Below are 16843 nucleotides of genomic sequence, written 5' to 3'. Positions count from 1 at the left end.
TCCTTCTTCTCCTCCTCCTCCTCCTCCTCCTCTCTTTCCGCCTTCAGATCCATTCACCGATGATTCAGGTGTACACAAGACGACATTCCAGGAAGACTTTCCAACTTACACTTGTAATAAAAAGCAAGGAGGGAGAAGAAAATGGAAAGAAATATAACAATAGATGATGGAAAAAAGAATTGTCAGATTATCTGTATTTATTATTATTATTATTATTATTATTATTATTATTATTATTATTATTATTATTATTATTATTATTTTATTTTTTTATTATTATTGTCATAGACGAAAAAGGTAGAGAGGGAGGAGTGCGGACTCTATGCGCCGCCTGCTCAGCAGCCCCCAAACACCTGAGACGCTAAGAAAGAGAAAATGAAAATGAAAGAGATGAGAGAGGAGAAAGAGTGTGAGGGCATTGCGATGAAGCCAAAAGATCAAGACACACAGCGAAGGACCTGGCTTGTCACCCGCCAGGGTAGAGAGAGTGGGGACGCCCAGGAAGACCGGGTGCATGGCTGTGGCTGTGAGTCCGAGTCCACCACACTCTAGAACTAGACGGTCGTTGGCCGGCAAGATCATCCGTCCTTTGATGGGTCTTATATTCCGTCCTGCGGGGTGTCCAGTCACCCTCCTCACTGGACGGCCCAGCGGGGGAGCCGGTTTAGTCGCCGACAGTTCCACTATGCAACAGGCCGTGCTGGATTACATGGTGTCTGTAGTAGTGGTCCAAAATATTATACCATACCCATACCCCAGAATTTATTGGAAATTGGAGTTTTTATGTTTGTATGTATGTATGTGGGATTGTATGTATGAATGGATTGATGAATGGAAAAGAGATTAAGAAAGGGAGAGGGAAGAGAGTGGGGGAGGGAGAAGGGAAGAAAGAATGCATTAACTATAGAACAAAGGGTGAGAGAGAGAGAGAGAGAGAGAGAGAGAGAGAGAGAGAGAGAGAGAGAGAGAGAGAGAGAGAGAGAGAGAGAGAGAGAGAGAGAATGCATCAACTAAAGGACATTCCAGACCCGTGCGAGACTGAGGTAACTAATGAGGCAGGTGGGCAGGTGAGGGCGAAGGTGACACGCGGGGACACCTTGCGGGGACACCTGAGCCGAGGCGGGCCAGGTGAGGCGCGACGAACAACACATGCCCGCGCCGAGGCGGCCGGAGGGGGTTGAAGAGGGGCGGGGGGGAATACTTAAGGACGCTGAAAGTATGGCGGGGAGACCGTAGAAGAATGCGTGCCCAAGACGGGGCGCGGACGAAATTAAAGTTAACCATTCGGAAAGCGTTAAATTAAAATGAACGTGACCATTATAAGGAAAGCAACGTCAAAAAGGTGACGGTTGATGTATATTAAACCTAACTGTTCGAAACAACGCAGAATTAAAGTGAACTTGACGAATATAAGAAAAACAGCCGTCAATAAGGTGGACATTGCAAGAATGAAACTTTTATTATATTTTATCCATGTTCATCCAGTGGTTCGGTGCAGAGTGTTTTGTTGTTGTTGTTGTTGTTGTTATTTTCTTAATCTCATATTTTTCATGTGTGTGTGTGTGTGTGTGTGTGTGTGTGTGTGTGTGTGTGTGTGTGTGTGTGTGTGTGTGTGTGTGTGTGTGTGTGTGTGTTTGATTCCCACTGATGTTGCTTTCCTCGGTATACTGTTTTTTTATTCATTGTTCCTCTAATTTTTTTCTGGTTATTGTTTCTTTGCTTTTCCTCGAGTTCGTGCTGATAGATAAAAAAAAGGTACGGTTCGTCTCTCTCTCTCTCTCTCTCTCTCTCTCTCTCTCTCTCTCTCTCTCCATTGCAAAGAGTAACATATTTGATAATTTCTTTTTCCATTTTTCTTTTTTTCCTTTTTATTTTTTTTATTTTTCTCGAGCTCCGAAAGGAGTCTCTTGTTCGATGTTGCTTCAGGTTTTTTTCTTCTACTATATTTATTTACTTCCCTGTTAATGTTTTTTTTTTTTTTTTTTTTTGCTACTGCTTCTGTTACTGCTACTACTACTACTATACTACTACTACTACTACTACTACTACTACATAAATGATACCTCCACCCATGTTTATTTTCCCGACACATAATCATGGAGGGCTCCATTGCTTGGAGGTCATTAGCCCCAACTCTGCTCGCTAATGACTGTGGCATCCAACCATATCACTAATACTACCTAGCACTAAATCACCCACCATCTATTGCGTCCAGATCCCCCTTTCCTTCCCTACTCAAGTTTTATATTTGATATCTTTGTGTATCATTTTCTTTCATATTTCACTTCCTTAACTCTTTTTTTTCTTTTCATTTCGTCAGCCCCATCACCACATAGTCACATTCCTTTATTTCCAGACTGTTATTCTTTTTTCCTTCCTTCCTTCCTTCCTTCCTTCCTTCCTCTCTTCCTTCTTTTCTTTCCATGCATTCATCTTTTCATCCTTCCTTTCCCCTGTCTCCTCTTCCCTTCCTCCTTCCCCCCTTGACTTCCTCCTTCTCTCTTACCCACCTTCCCTCCCTCCCTCCAACACAATGTAACATCACTAACCCCGTAAATGAGCCAAGTTGAGACTCAGACAAAGAACGAAACACACGAAGAAAGAGAGGAAGGAAGGAAGGAAGGAAGGAAGCGGGATGGTTATGGGAGGGAAGGGAGGAGAGAATTCGGGGGGAGGTGAGAGAGGAGGAGGGGAGGGAGGAGAGAGAACAAGAGGAGGGGAGAGACAAGGGGCAAAGAGAGAAAACGAATCGGCGGAGCCACAGACGGGAAGGAAACAGCAATCGGGGCTTACAGAGGGGAAAAGTGCCGTGCTGACCCTACTCTTTGTCCCTCAACGGCGGCGTGACGGAGAAGGAAGGAAGTGAGAGGAAAAGGCAGAAAGGACAAAGAGGGAGCGGAGGAAAGGAACTTCAAAACACACACACACACACACACACACACACACACACACACACACACACACACACACACACACACACACACACACACACACACACACACACACACACACACACACACACACTTTTAGTACTCAAAGAAAAAGGCATAAAATTGCTAATGAGGATCTGTAATTTCATAATGTTGTTGTTGTTAGGAAGAAGAGTTATTAATATTGTTGTTCTTGTTCTTAGTTGTAGAAGTAGTGGTAGTAGTAGTAGTAGTAGTGATAATAATAGTAGTAGTAGTAGCACTTACAATTTTTGGTCTAAACAGCTCATCTGACTATTTTTTCCGCTGATTTCCAGTATTTGTTTTCGTGTCATTTTACCTTTTTTTTTCTTCGTTATCTCAGTTTTTTTTCTGCATGCCCCAAGTACTATTTTGTTTTGTGTGTCCTTTCATTATTATTCTCTTACTTTTGTTCTTATAATTTCTTGAACAGGTTTGCTTTGATGTTTTCCGTCCTTATTTTTCCTTATCAGAAACTTTGATGCGCGTTTTTGCTTTACATTTTTAGTGTCGTCAATATTATCGTGGCGGACGTTCAAGTCTCGGCAACTTTATTCATTACTCGCATCTTTACTTCGTTGTGGCTTTTTGCGCTGGAAACTTTCTTCCCCATTCACACACATTTCACTTTCCTCCGAGGCTTTTATTTCATGTTGTTGTTTTTCCTTTTGTGTCACTTTTTCCCTACTTGTTTTTTTTTTCTTTCGTATCACTTCCATGTTCTTGATTTGCTTTTGCTTTTTTTCTATTTTTTCCACTTTTCACTTTCTAGATTCATGTTTGCTTTCGTTTTTTTTTCGTGTGTGTGTGTGTGTGTGTGTGTGTGTGTGTGTGTGTGTGTGTTTGTTTGTTTGTTTGTTTGTTTGTGTGTGTGTGTGTGTGTGTGTGTGTGTGTGTGTGTGTGTGTGTGTGTGTGTGTGTGTGTGTGTGTGTGTGTGTGTGTGTGTGTGTGTGTGTGTGTGTGTGTGTACTTTTTCTCTACTTTTTCTTTCTAACATCCATTTCCATCCTGATGTTCGCCTGTCTCCACCTGTCATTTTATCCCTTTTTCCAGATTTTTCGCTTATTTATTTTTCTTATATTTTTTCTAATTTTTACTTATATTCTCCGTAACTCCTCTCATACTTTTCTTTAATATTGAAGTTTCCCTTTAAATTTATTTGTCTCACCTTTGCCGTGTTTTCTTGTATTCCCTTACTTTCCTTTATTTTTTCTTTCATTTATCTTTGTTTCTCTTCAGTTTTCGATCATGTATTTTCCTCCTTTACCAGTTTTCCCGTTTCTTCTTCTGGTCGCTTCCCATTTTCCTTCATATTTTTCATTGTTACCTTTCCTTAACTGTTTTCCCACTTTTTCCCTGAGTTTTTCATCACATTCTCCATTTATCTTCTTTTCCCCTCGATTTTCCATCTCTTATTTTCCTTTTTCGCCTGTTTTCTCCTCGCGGTCGCTTCCCATTTTCTCCTCGCGTGGCATCTTCGGCTTGGCCCTGCTGCTGCCGGTGCCAAGGTGCCTTAACGACCCCCTGACGACCACCATAATGACCATCACCATACCCCCTCCCCCCCTGAAGCACCCCCTTGACCCCTTTCACCCTCCTCCCTTCAACACGCAATTTTCATTTATCCTTCACCCTTCTGCTATTTCTTCTAAATCATCTCCACCCTGGCCCGCCCCCTTCCAGTCACTGCCTCCTCCAGCCCAGTACCTGCCCACGTCCCTATCACCCAGCAGCAGTAGTGACAATAGTTGTAGTAGTAGTAGTAGTAGTAGTAGCAGTATTATTATTATTATTATTATTATTATTATTAGTAGTAGTAGTAGTAGTAGTAGTAGTAGTAGTAGTAGTAGTAGTAGTAATAGTAGTAGTAGTAGTAGCCGTAGCAGTAATAGTAGTGGTTTTATTATTGTTATTAGTATTAGTAATAGTTGTAGTAGTAGTAGTAGTAGTAGTAGTAGTAGTAGTAGTAGTAGTAGTAGTAGTAGTAGTAGTAGTAGTAGTAGTAGTAGTAGTAGTAGTAGTAGCAGTGGTGGTGGTAGTAGTAGTAGTAGTAGTAGTAGTAGTAGTAGTAGTAGTAGTAGTAGTAGTAGTAGTAGTAGTAGTAGTAGTAGTAGTTGTTGTTGTTGTTATTGTTGCTCTTTTAGTTGTAGCAGCAGAAAGTTTTTCGGCAAGAATTCCACAAGACTGCCAGTAACTTTCCAATGTTTGCAAGACTGTGTGTTACGGGCGGTGCATTATTAGGGAGTGTCTCGAAACATTCTGCGGACACAGCCAGCCATATTTGCATTACTTGGCGGGTCCCGTGATGGACAATGCGGACACCGCCGGGCACGTGCCATAACCCATGAAAAAAAAAAAAAATAAATAAGGAAGTGTGTGTCTTGGGGAGCCATGAAAACGTGAATGTATGGCGCAGCGCTCACGCCAGCACCGGCAGGACACGGCCAGCGTGCCCACTTGTATTCTCCGTAACTTCTCTCATACTTTTCAATTTCATAGAGTAATAGAGTGGAATGGAAAATGTGACATGTTATTATAAATTATTCAAGCTTTCGCTTAAATCGCATCTTATCTATAATTTAATATACCGTCGTGTTCAGGGAACTTCTCTTTATAGGATAATATGGTTTATTTCAGTACTGGTTCAAGAACTCCCACAAGTACCAATGATATGTAAAAAGTGTTACACACATTTCGAGGCTGCTCTTTCACTTATTCACGTCTAAAGTTACGTTCGAGCTTTCCCCACACTGCCTCAGTTGTCAATTTTGCCATAAAACTTTTGTCCTTTCACTTTCCTCCCCTCGAATCCTCTTGCTTTCTTTCCTCTCCTCCCCATCACCACAACCCTTTCTTTCCTCTCATTCTTTTCCCTCCCATCGGATCCTCAATCTATTCCGCCCCCCCCCACCCCACCACCACCACCACCACCATTAGCATTTCCATAAAACATCATCCCCATAAAACCACCAACAACACCCACTACTGCTTTCCCTTCCTCCTCTTCGTTCCTTCTGTTACTATTGCTACTGCTCCTCCTCCTCCTACTACTACTACTACTACTACGACTACTACTACTACTACTACTACTACTACTACTACTACTACTACTACTGGGAGACAAAGAGCGTTCATTCACCGCCAATAAATGAAAGTTGGAGGTACTAAAGATAAACATTATCCGATCAATGGTAGATTAAAAAGTATTGATTGATCTGGACTCTGTGTGTGTGTGTGTGTGTGTGTGTGTGTGTGTGTGTGTGTGTGTGTGTGTGTGTGTGTGTGTGTCTGTGCGTTTGTGTGTGATAATAATAAATGTTGTGTGAGAGAATTACATAGCTTGATAGATATAGAGAAAGAAAGAAAAATAAATATGCAGATGGATAGATGATAAAGTAGATGTTTGAGTAGAAAGGTTTATGTACAGATGGATAGATAAATGAATATTAGAAAGAAATACAGACAAATAAACAAACCAGAAATATACAGAACTTCATTCTCAGGTGACAGGAGGCTCACGTCACATCATGGAACTGATCAAGAGAATCTAATTTTTTTTTTTTTCAAGATCGGCTCACTGCTCTCGGTCTTGTCTTCTTCATTATTAGAACAAGACAACATGACGCCTCCACATTAAACATAAAGACGATCGTAGTAAACAAAAGTAGTTGAGTGATTACTAAATACGTGAAAACAGGAAGCAAGTAAAATAAGAAAAAATATGAAGGATCGGCAAAGGTTGAAAAGAATGACAGCATATGTACGACATTCGGGAACAGATAGAGCAAAGGGGAATTAAAACAGGGACAAGAACTAAACTGAAATCTGCCACTCCCATGAGACCTCATCACACGGATGAGCAGCAGGACAGTTCCGCCTCGCGCCGCCCCTCGGAGCAGTGGTGTGGCTAATGCAAGAAGCAGTTCCGCACAGAGCCCCGAGGCCACGCCGGAGCGGGGGGACGGAATACAGAAGCAGGGCGTGGTCAGGAAGGAGCCCGGGAGGAACGTTTAACAGAATAAACTGAAAGGATACACGCTGAGACTAAATAGACTAAATAGTAGAGTGTCTCACAGGTGTCAAGGCTCCGGGGGGAGGGTTAAAGGCCGATAGTAAGCGTCCACCTGTCATTATTTTATCGTTGGTGAAATAAAGTGACGGGGCGCTGCTTATCACTAAACTCTAATAACATTACTTTTCAGAATTTAGAAGGCTTACTACGCAGCATAAACTCTTTGGTCAAATAAAGGAAGGTTTGGTTTATTATGAAAGTTAAGGTTCTGTAGTTTGTGTTTCTTTCGTTGGTGAAAGAGATATAGCTTTGGTAATGACTCAGCTATTAATATTACTGCTTATTAGAATTTAAAAGGTTTATTAACCTATGTAAGTTGTTCAATCGAATAGATGGTTTGGTTCATTCCAGAAGGAGTAATAGTTTTGTCGGCGGTGAAAGAAAGTGACAGGGTGCAACTTATCAGTAAAATCTATTAATACTTCTTTTTGGGTTTTAGAAAGGTTGCACGCTCTGTAAGCTCTTAGTCGAACAAGCGAAGGTTTGATTAATTCCTGAAGTCCAATAGAATTTTTTTTTTTTTTTACAGTAAAAGTGAGACGTTGCTTTAGCAATTTCTAAACTCTATTAGTATTGCTGCTTATTGGGATTTAGATTTGCTACACGTTAGGCAAATGGGTTAAGGTTTGGTTTATCCATGAGCTGAGCGTCCAATAGTTTTCACGGCAGACCAGAACCCGATATAAGATTTGCCGCACAAACATAATTATTCAGGCTGCGAGGCTAGGCGTTGAGGCCACTCTCTGTCCGGGCTGCCTTGGGTCCCGGTGGGCTGGTCGAGGGTGTCGATGGCTGCCAGAAGTGCAAGTAGACTTTAGTTCATCAGATTGAAGGTTAGGTCCTCAGTCCAATACAGCAGGTTTGTAAGCTTCCAAAACCTACGAAAAACTATCCAAATGCTACGAAGATTCCTGGTATAGTTCAAAGATTCTAAAAAAATTATGTCAGAGATAGACGTAGACTTGGTCATGCAGATTTAAGGGACAGTTCCTCGTCCCAACACAGCGGGTTAGTCAGTCTCCAAAAACAAAGAAAAACTACCCCAAAACACGACAATTCCTGGTAAAACGTTTCGTGGTTATAAAAAGCAAACAAATTAAAGGAAGTTGTGCTGGAAATCTCTTTAGCATCGGACGCTTAGTAAACGAGCTGACCATTATGGAGAGCACAGGTTGGTTCAGTCTGGTCTGGCCGCTTACATGAACGCTGGAATTGGATTGTGAAATTGGCTCTAAACTTAAAGGGAGATGACGTGGCTGTTGGCGACCACAAAAAAAGTGCTCCAGTGTTTCCGGGAAGGTTCAGAGTTAAGGATCGGGTGGTGGAGAATACTGACAAGGGCAAAGTTGTGGGGTTTGTCTTATTGGTGAAGGAGAGTGACGGGACTTTAGCGCTACAAGAAAGAAATTTATATCATTCTTATGGGGCCATCGGGAAATAATTTAAGTTATAGGATGGAGGAAACACAGACGAAGGTTGGATGCTCTTCAGTCTACCTAGAGGCCTCGTGGTGCAGTGGTTAGCACACTCGGATCACAACCGAATGAGCCCGGGCTCGATTCCCGGGCGGAGTGGAAAAAATTGGGAGGCTTCTCCGATACCCTACGCCCCTGTCCACCCAGCAGTGAATGGGTACCAGGTATTAATCAGGGGTTGTGTCCCGTCTCCTGATATCTATTCCCTTCTCCTATAATTCCTTCCCCTTCTGTCTCTCTCCGGCATATGACCACAGGTGTTGCGCCGACTAAACGAAACTTTCTTCAGTCTACCAGTAAAAGGAATAATGTGTATATATATATATATATATATATATATATATATATATATATATATATATATATATATATATATATATATATATATATATATATATATATATATATATATATATATATATATATATATATATATATATATATATATATATATATATATATATATATATATATATATATATATATATATATATATATATATATATATTGGTAAACTTTTGCATTAGGAAGTTAGAGGGCATTAGGGATAAGCTACGGCATAAGTTTTGCGGAGTGAGGCCGCGGAGGGAGGAGGGGAGGTGGGGGTGGGACGCAGATAGCAAGTTGAGAAAAGCAGTTGCCATGAAAACAGCGATAAAAGACACGCAGCAAGAGAACCAACGACCTAACGAGAGTATAAAAAAACAAAACCAAGGAAAATAAATAAAGCATACGAATAAGTTAAAGAATAGATCAGTAAATAAATAAATATGTGGAAATACAAAAACAAGTAAATAAAAACAGTGAATAATGATAATGATGACAAATAATGATAATGATAATAACCTAAACTTCTCTCATCATCTTATCCTCCGCTTTTTTTCTCTTCTCTCCTTTCCTCCTCCTTCCCTCCTTCCTCCCCTCCGCCCCTTCCTTCACCTCTGTTCATCCATCTTCCTCCTTCCTCCCGTCAGTCTGGCAATCTCCCCCTCCTGCTGACGGAAGAGAGAGAGAGAGAGAGAGAGAGAGAGAGAGAGAGAGAGAGAGAGAGAGAGAGAGAGAGAGAGAGAGAGAGAGAGAGAGAGAGAGAGAGAGAGAGAGAGAGAGAGAGAGAGAGAGAGAGAGAGAGAGAGAGAGAGAGAGAGAGAGAGAGAGAGAGAGAGAGAACATAAGAACATAAGAATGCAGGAGTCTACAAGAGGCCGGTAGGCCTGTACGAGGCAGCTCCTTTGACCCTAAGCTCCCGTGTATCTAACCCCACCTAATGTCGCTGTCCATGAATTTAGCTAATCTATTTTTGAACGTGAGAATTGTATTGGCACTCACCACATGACTGCTAAGCCTATTCCACTCATCCACCACCCTGTTAGAAAACCAATTTTTGCCTATGTCCCTGTTGAATCTGAATTTATCCAGTTTAAACCCATTACTTCGTGTCCTACCCGGTTCTCTTACCAACAAAACCTTATGAATGTCTCCCTTATTAAAGCCCTTCATCCATTTATAAACCTCGATCATGTCTCCACGCACCCTTCGCCTTTCTAGAGAATGCAAGTTTAACTGTTTGAATCTTTCCTCGTATGGCAAGTTTCGCAACCCCTGAATCATCTTAGTCATCCTCCTCTGCACCGATTCTAACATTTTGATATTCATTCTATAGTAAGGTGACCAGAACTGAACCACATAGTCAAGATGAGGTCTAACTAATGCTAAATATAGTTTGAGGAAGACTTCGGGGCTTCTGTTGCTTACGCTCCTTGAAATAAATCCCAGTACCCTATTAGCTCGATTTCTAGCTTGAATGCATTGTGCCCTTGGACGGAGATCAGAGCTCACTAAGACCCCTAAATCCCTCTCGCACCCAGACTTGCTTATGAGAGTGTCATTTAAGCAATAGTTATGTGAGGGGTTGTTCCTACCTACACTCAGAATACTGCACTTCCCTACATTGAACTCCATCTGCCATTTATCCGCCCAGTCATACAATCTGTTGAGTTCACCTTGGAGAATACTAGCGTCCCGATCCGACTCAATTACTCTACCGATCTTGGTATCATCTGCAAATTTACTAACATCATTATTAATTCCTGTATCTAAGTCATTGATATAAATAACAAACAAAAATGAACCTAATACCGAACCTTGTGGGACCCCACTCGTAACACATCACAGTCAGATCTTTTACCATTAATTTGCACTCTTTGCTTCCTATTGCTAAGCCACGCCTTGACCCAGTTCAAAACTTTACCCTCTACTCCGTGAGCCTGTAATTTAAGCAACAGTCGTTGGTGAGGAACTTTGTCAAACGCTTTACTAAAATCAAAATAGATTACATCATAATTTTCATCTCTGTCAACCGCCTCAAATACTTTATTGTAGAAGGACAAGATATTGGTGAGGCATGACCTACCTTTTGTAAACCCATGCTGCGAGTCGTGAATTAAGCCATGTTTCTCTAAATGCTCCCGAATGTTCCTGGCTATTATGGACTCCAGCATCTTGCCTATAACCGATGTTAAGATAATTGGGCGATAGTTTGAAGCAACTGACCTGTCCCCCTTTTTAAAAATCGGCGTCACATTAGCTACTTTCCATAGGCTCGGCACATAGCCAGTATTTACCGACATCTTAAAGATGTCGGTTAGTCGGTCACTGAGTACATCACCTAATTCCTTTAATACCCTCGGAAATATCCCGTCAGGACCTGGCGACTTGTTCTTCTTAAGCTTATCTATCTCATCCTGAACTACTTGCCTGGTAATGATTATATCCTTCAATTTCTCGCCATCCCCGCCCTCGTACACCTGAACTCTTTCCGGTATAGTCGTTCGATCCTCCTGTGTGAATACTGAAAGGAAGTAGTCGCTCAACAATGTGCTCATATTTTCGTAATTTTCTACTAGCTCCCTTGTGTGAGAGAGAGAGAGAGAGAGAGAGAGAGAGAGAGAGAGAGAGAGAGAGAGAGAGAATTTACATAGGTTTATAGATCCCAAAAAATTCTTGGTTCATTCCCTGCCTGAAAGTGTTTTCTTTTTTTTGTGTGTGTACGTGTGTGTGTGTGTGTGTGGGGGGGTTAACGTGTTTCTTTTTTTCAATACCCCCGCCCCGCCCCGTCTCTCTCGCTCTCTCTCTCTCTCTCTCTCTCTCTCTCTCTCTCTCTCTCTCTCTCTCTCTCTCTCTCTCTCTCTCTCTCTCTCTCTCTCTCTCTCTCACTTTAAATCGATGAAATGTATGATCTTCCCATGACCATGTATCATCTTTTCCTCCTCCTCCTCCTCCTCCTCCTGATGATGACACAAAAATTGCTAGTAAGGTAACTACGACACTCGACGAAGAAGCTTTCCAATCAGATATAGATCGACTTGCACATTGGGCCAATTAATGGCAAATGAAATTTAACTTTGACAAATGTAAAGTGTTACACATCGGAAACAATAACAATCGCGTTCAGTACGTAATGAATGACCAACAACTTTCTGCAGTAAGTAAAGAAAAGGATCCTGGGGCAGGCGGTGGCTGAATGGATAGCAAGACGGCCCCGCGTTCAGGAGGACGCGAGTTCAATCCCCAACCGGTGCCACCAAGCTAGGATTTTTCAGCCGCTGCCAAGTGACTTAAAACTATCCACATGCTGTCCAGAAGACCACCTATCAACCCGGACTCTAGATTCTTGGATTAAAGATGAGCTCCGGGAGGGCAGCATGAGCCAATGCAAGATGGCGCCACTATAAACACTCGCCTGCGCCAGAATGGGCTGGGCCGACCATCAGGATCCACCGGGAAGAGACCTACCGGCGCAATAGGCCACGACATAAAAAAAAATTAAAAAATCACTATATCAAGCGGTTTAAAGCCCAGTCAGCATTGTACAGAGACAGTTAAAACTGCAAACAAATTGGTTGGCTTCATCGGACGAGTCTTTAATAATAAATCGGAAAAAGTATTATTAAAACTGTATAATTCGTTGGTTCGACCCCATCTAGAGTACTGTGAACAGTTTTGGTCTCCGTATTACAGAAAAGACATAGAAAAGTTGGAACGGGTTCAACGAAGAGTTAAAAAAATATGATTCGTTGGTTGAGAAATTTATCGCATGCACAAAGGCTTCAAGAAGTAAATTTACTCAGCCTATCAAAACGAAGAATGCGAGGCGATCTAATAGAAGTATTTAAAATGTTTAAAGTATTCAGTGATGTTAATACGGAAGATTACTTTACAATTGATCGACCAAATAGAACAAGAAGAAATCACAATTTCAAGATAAGTGTAAAAGATTATCGTCGCACGAAGCTAAAAACTTCTTCAATCGAGTTGTTAATGTTTGAAACTCTCTACCCTGTGATGTCGTTCATAGTACAACAGCTACGTCCTTCAAGAATATATTAGACAAGTATTTCGAATCCAACCAGCAACTAAGATATCACTCATTATCGTAATAACGTTAAGTTCTTTCGAATACTGGTGTCCTTGTCCGTTTTTATCGCCGGCTAGTGGCAGCAGTAATGGTAGTTCTTTCCTCTTTCCTACATAATTTCCATGCAGTTTTTCCATGCTGCATGGTTCTTTTTCCTTTCCTGCCAGCTTTGGTTGGAATGAGGAGGAGGGGGGGGGGGGGGGGAGGAGCCTTCGCCTTTGCTGTCCTTCATCTTCCACCTTTGATTAGATAGTTAGTGTAGCTTGTCACAAACAACCTCGTAAGGACCAGCAGGTCTGCTGTTGTTTGTTCTTTCTTTGTGTTTTTTCGTGTTCCTCCTCCTCCTCTCCTATTTTTCACCTACCACCCTCTCGTTCTTCCTGTCTTGACCTCCCCTTCTTCCCTCTTTTTCTTCCTCTCATGTACCTCTTATTTTTATATTATTTCTTCCTTGCACCCTTCCTCCGGCCTTCCTTCTCTTCCCTACCGTCATCCCTTGCTCTCTTCCTCTTCATGAATCATTTATTTGTTCAGTCAATCAGTCATTCAGTCAGTCAGTCAGTTGTTCATAATGGCTTCAGTTCCTTTAATATTTCCACTTTTAATACACTAATTAGGTTATTTTTAAATAATACTCTTTTACTTATATTTGTGAGTAGTTGTTTTCAATCCTCATTACATTTTTTACTATTTTTACTACTGCTTCTTCTTTTGCTGCTGCTGCTGCTGCTGTAGCTGCATCTGCTACTACTACTACTACTACTACTACTACTAATAATAATAATAATAATAATAATAATAATAATAATAATACGGTAATAACAACAATAATAATAATAATAATAATAATAATAATAAAAATAATAATGATAATAATGATAATAATGATTATCACAATAATAATAATAATAATAATAATAATAATAATAATAATAATAATAATAATAATAATAATAATAGTAATAATAGGTAATAATAGTAATAATAAACTTGTTAAGTTTCTAGAAGACAATAATATAATCTCCGACACCCAGCATGGCTTCAGAAACAAGCGCTCCTGCCTAACGAATTTATTAGACTTCTTCCAAGGTATATATAAGAACTGGGATGCCCACATCCCCAGTGATGTTATATACCTGGACTTTTAGAAAGCCTTCGACAAGGTACCGCACGAGCGACTCCTTAAGAAACTGCACTCGGCGGGCATTGGAGCCAATCTGATCGCGTGGATAAGAAATTGGCTCACCGATAAAAAATAACGAGTACTACTCAACGGACAGCCTTCCGATTGGCTTCCAGTCACTAGTGGAGTGCCTCAAGGGTCAGTGCTGGGAAACATCCTATTTATCATATATATAAATTACCTAGAATCAGGACTGAGATCCACAATATCGAGATTTGCAGATGACACCAAGGTGGGTGGAGATGCCCTCACAAAGACCTACTGCGAAGTCATTCAGAAAGACCTCAATCACATTATCGAATGGTCGGAAAAATGGCAAATGTCTTTTAATGTTGACAAATGCAAAGTCATGCACATTGGGTCCCAAAATAGTAGCCACACATACATCATGAATGGGAAACCTCTGCAGGCGATGCAGGAGGAAAAGGATCTTGGAGTCACTATCAGCAGTGACCTGAAACACACGAATCGCTGTAAAAAAGCATACAACAAAGCCAACACTATGTTCTGGTTCATAGCGAAGAACTTCGAGTGTAAAACACCAGACGTGATGCTGTCCTTGTATAATTCCATGGTAAGACCGCACCTCGAGTATGCAGTACAGTTCTGGTCTCCTAATTATGAACTATACATTTCTGCCCGAAATCGTGCCAAATCTATTCTCCGACTAACCAAAAATTCTTTCAGTAATAGAAAATGCCAAAACCTTGCTTTCTCTAACTCCTCCCGTGACTTCTGCTATCTAGCCAAAAACATCTCCTCCAACTTCACTTATTCATCTTTCCCTCCACTCCTCAGTCCTGACGGCAACACTGTCGTCTCATCTATCTCTAAGGCTGAACTCTTCTCTCAAACTTTTTCTAAAAACTCCACACTGGACGATTTTGGGCATATTCCTCCTACTCATCCCCCCTCTGACTCCTTTATGCCTGTTATAAAGATTCTTCAAAATGATGTTTTCTATGCCCTCTCTGGCCTCAATCCTCAGAAGGCTTATGGACCTGATGGAGTGCCTCCTATTGTCCTTAAAAACTGTGCCTCCGTGCTGTCACCCTGCCTGGCCAAACTCTTTCGCCTCTGCCTGTCAATATCTACCTTTCCTTCTTGCTGGAAGTATGCCTTCATACAGCCTGTGCCTAAGAAGGGTGACCGCTCCAATCCCTCAAACTACCGTCCTATAGCTTTACTTTCTTGTCTATCTAAAGCTTTTGAATCAATCCTTATCCGGAAGATTCAAAAGCACCTTTCCACTTCTGACCTTCTATCTGATCGCCAGTATGGGTTCCGCAAGGGGCGTTCTACTGGTGATCTCCTAGCCTTCTTAACTAACTCTTGGTCATCCTCTCTTAGCCGTTTCGGTGAAACTTTTGCTATTGCGCTGGACATATCAAAAGCTTTTGATAGGGTCTGGCACAAATCTTTGCTTTCCAAACTACCTTCCTACGGTTTCTATCCTTCTCTCTGTACCTTTATCTCCAGTTTCCTTTCTGACCGTTCTATTTCTGCCGTGGTAGACGGTCACTGTTCTTCCCCTAAATCTATTAACAGTGGTGTCCCACAGGGTTCTGTCCTATCTCCCACTCTTTTTTTGTTGTTCATTGATGATCTTTCCAAAACGAACTGTCCTATCCATTCCTACGCCGATGATTCCACTCTGCATTACTCAACTTCTTTTAATAGAAGACCCACCCTACAGGAAGTTAACGACTCAAGCCTGGAGGCTGCAGAACGCTTAGCCTCAGGCCTTACTATTATTTCCGATTGGGGCAAGAAGAACCTGGTGTCCTTCAACGCCTCAAAAACACAGTTTCTCCACCTATCCACTCGACACAATCTTCCAAACAACTATCCCCTATTCTTTGACAACACCCAGCTATCACCTCCCTCAACACTAAACATCCTCGGTCTATCCCTAACTCAAAATCTCAACTGGAAACTTCATATCTCATCTCTTACTAAATCAGCTTCCTCGAGGCTGGGCGTTCTGTACCGTCTCCGCCAGTTCTTCTCCCCTGCACAGTTGCTGTCCATATACAGGGGCCTTGTCCGCCCTCGTATGGAGTATGCATCTCATGTGGGGGGGGGGCTGCACTCACACAGCTCTTCTGGACAGAGTGGAGGCTAAGGCTCTTCGTCTCATCAGCTCTCCTCCTCATACTGATAGTCTTCTACCTCTCAAATTCCGCCGCAATGTTGCCTCTCTATCTTCTATCGATATTTCCACGCTGATTGCTCTTCTGAACTTGCTAACTGCATGCCTCCCCCACTCCCGCGGCCCCGCTGCACTCGACTTTCTACTCATGCTCATCCCTATACTGTCCAAACCCCTTATGCAAGAGTTAACCAGCATCTTCACTCTTTCATCCCTCACGCTGGTAAACTGTGGAACAATCTTCCTTCATCTGTATTTCCTCCTGCCTACGACTTGAACTCTTTCAAGAGGAGGGTATCAGGACACCTCTCCTCCCGTATTTGATCTTGCTTTCGGCCACCTCTTTTGTTTCTTTTTTAGGAGCAGCGAGTAGCGGGCTTTTTTTATTATTGTTTTCTTTTTTTGTGTGCCCTTGAGCTGCCTCCTTTGTTTAAAAAAAAAATAATTACAGAAAGGACATTGCTTTACTGGAAACGATTCAACGACGCGCCACAAAGATGATTCCAACCTTAAGGGCTCAACCGTACGAGGAACGACTCAAGCGACTTAATCTCTTTACATTGGAGAAAAGACGCCTGCGAGGGGATATGATTCA

Source organism: Eriocheir sinensis, chromosome 1 (genome assembly GCF_024679095.1).
Source record: "Eriocheir sinensis breed Jianghai 21 chromosome 1, ASM2467909v1, whole genome shotgun sequence".
Taxonomy (NCBI): Eukaryota; Metazoa; Arthropoda; class Malacostraca; order Decapoda; family Varunidae; genus Eriocheir; species Eriocheir sinensis.
Note: the sequence above shows the minus strand (reverse complement) of the source record.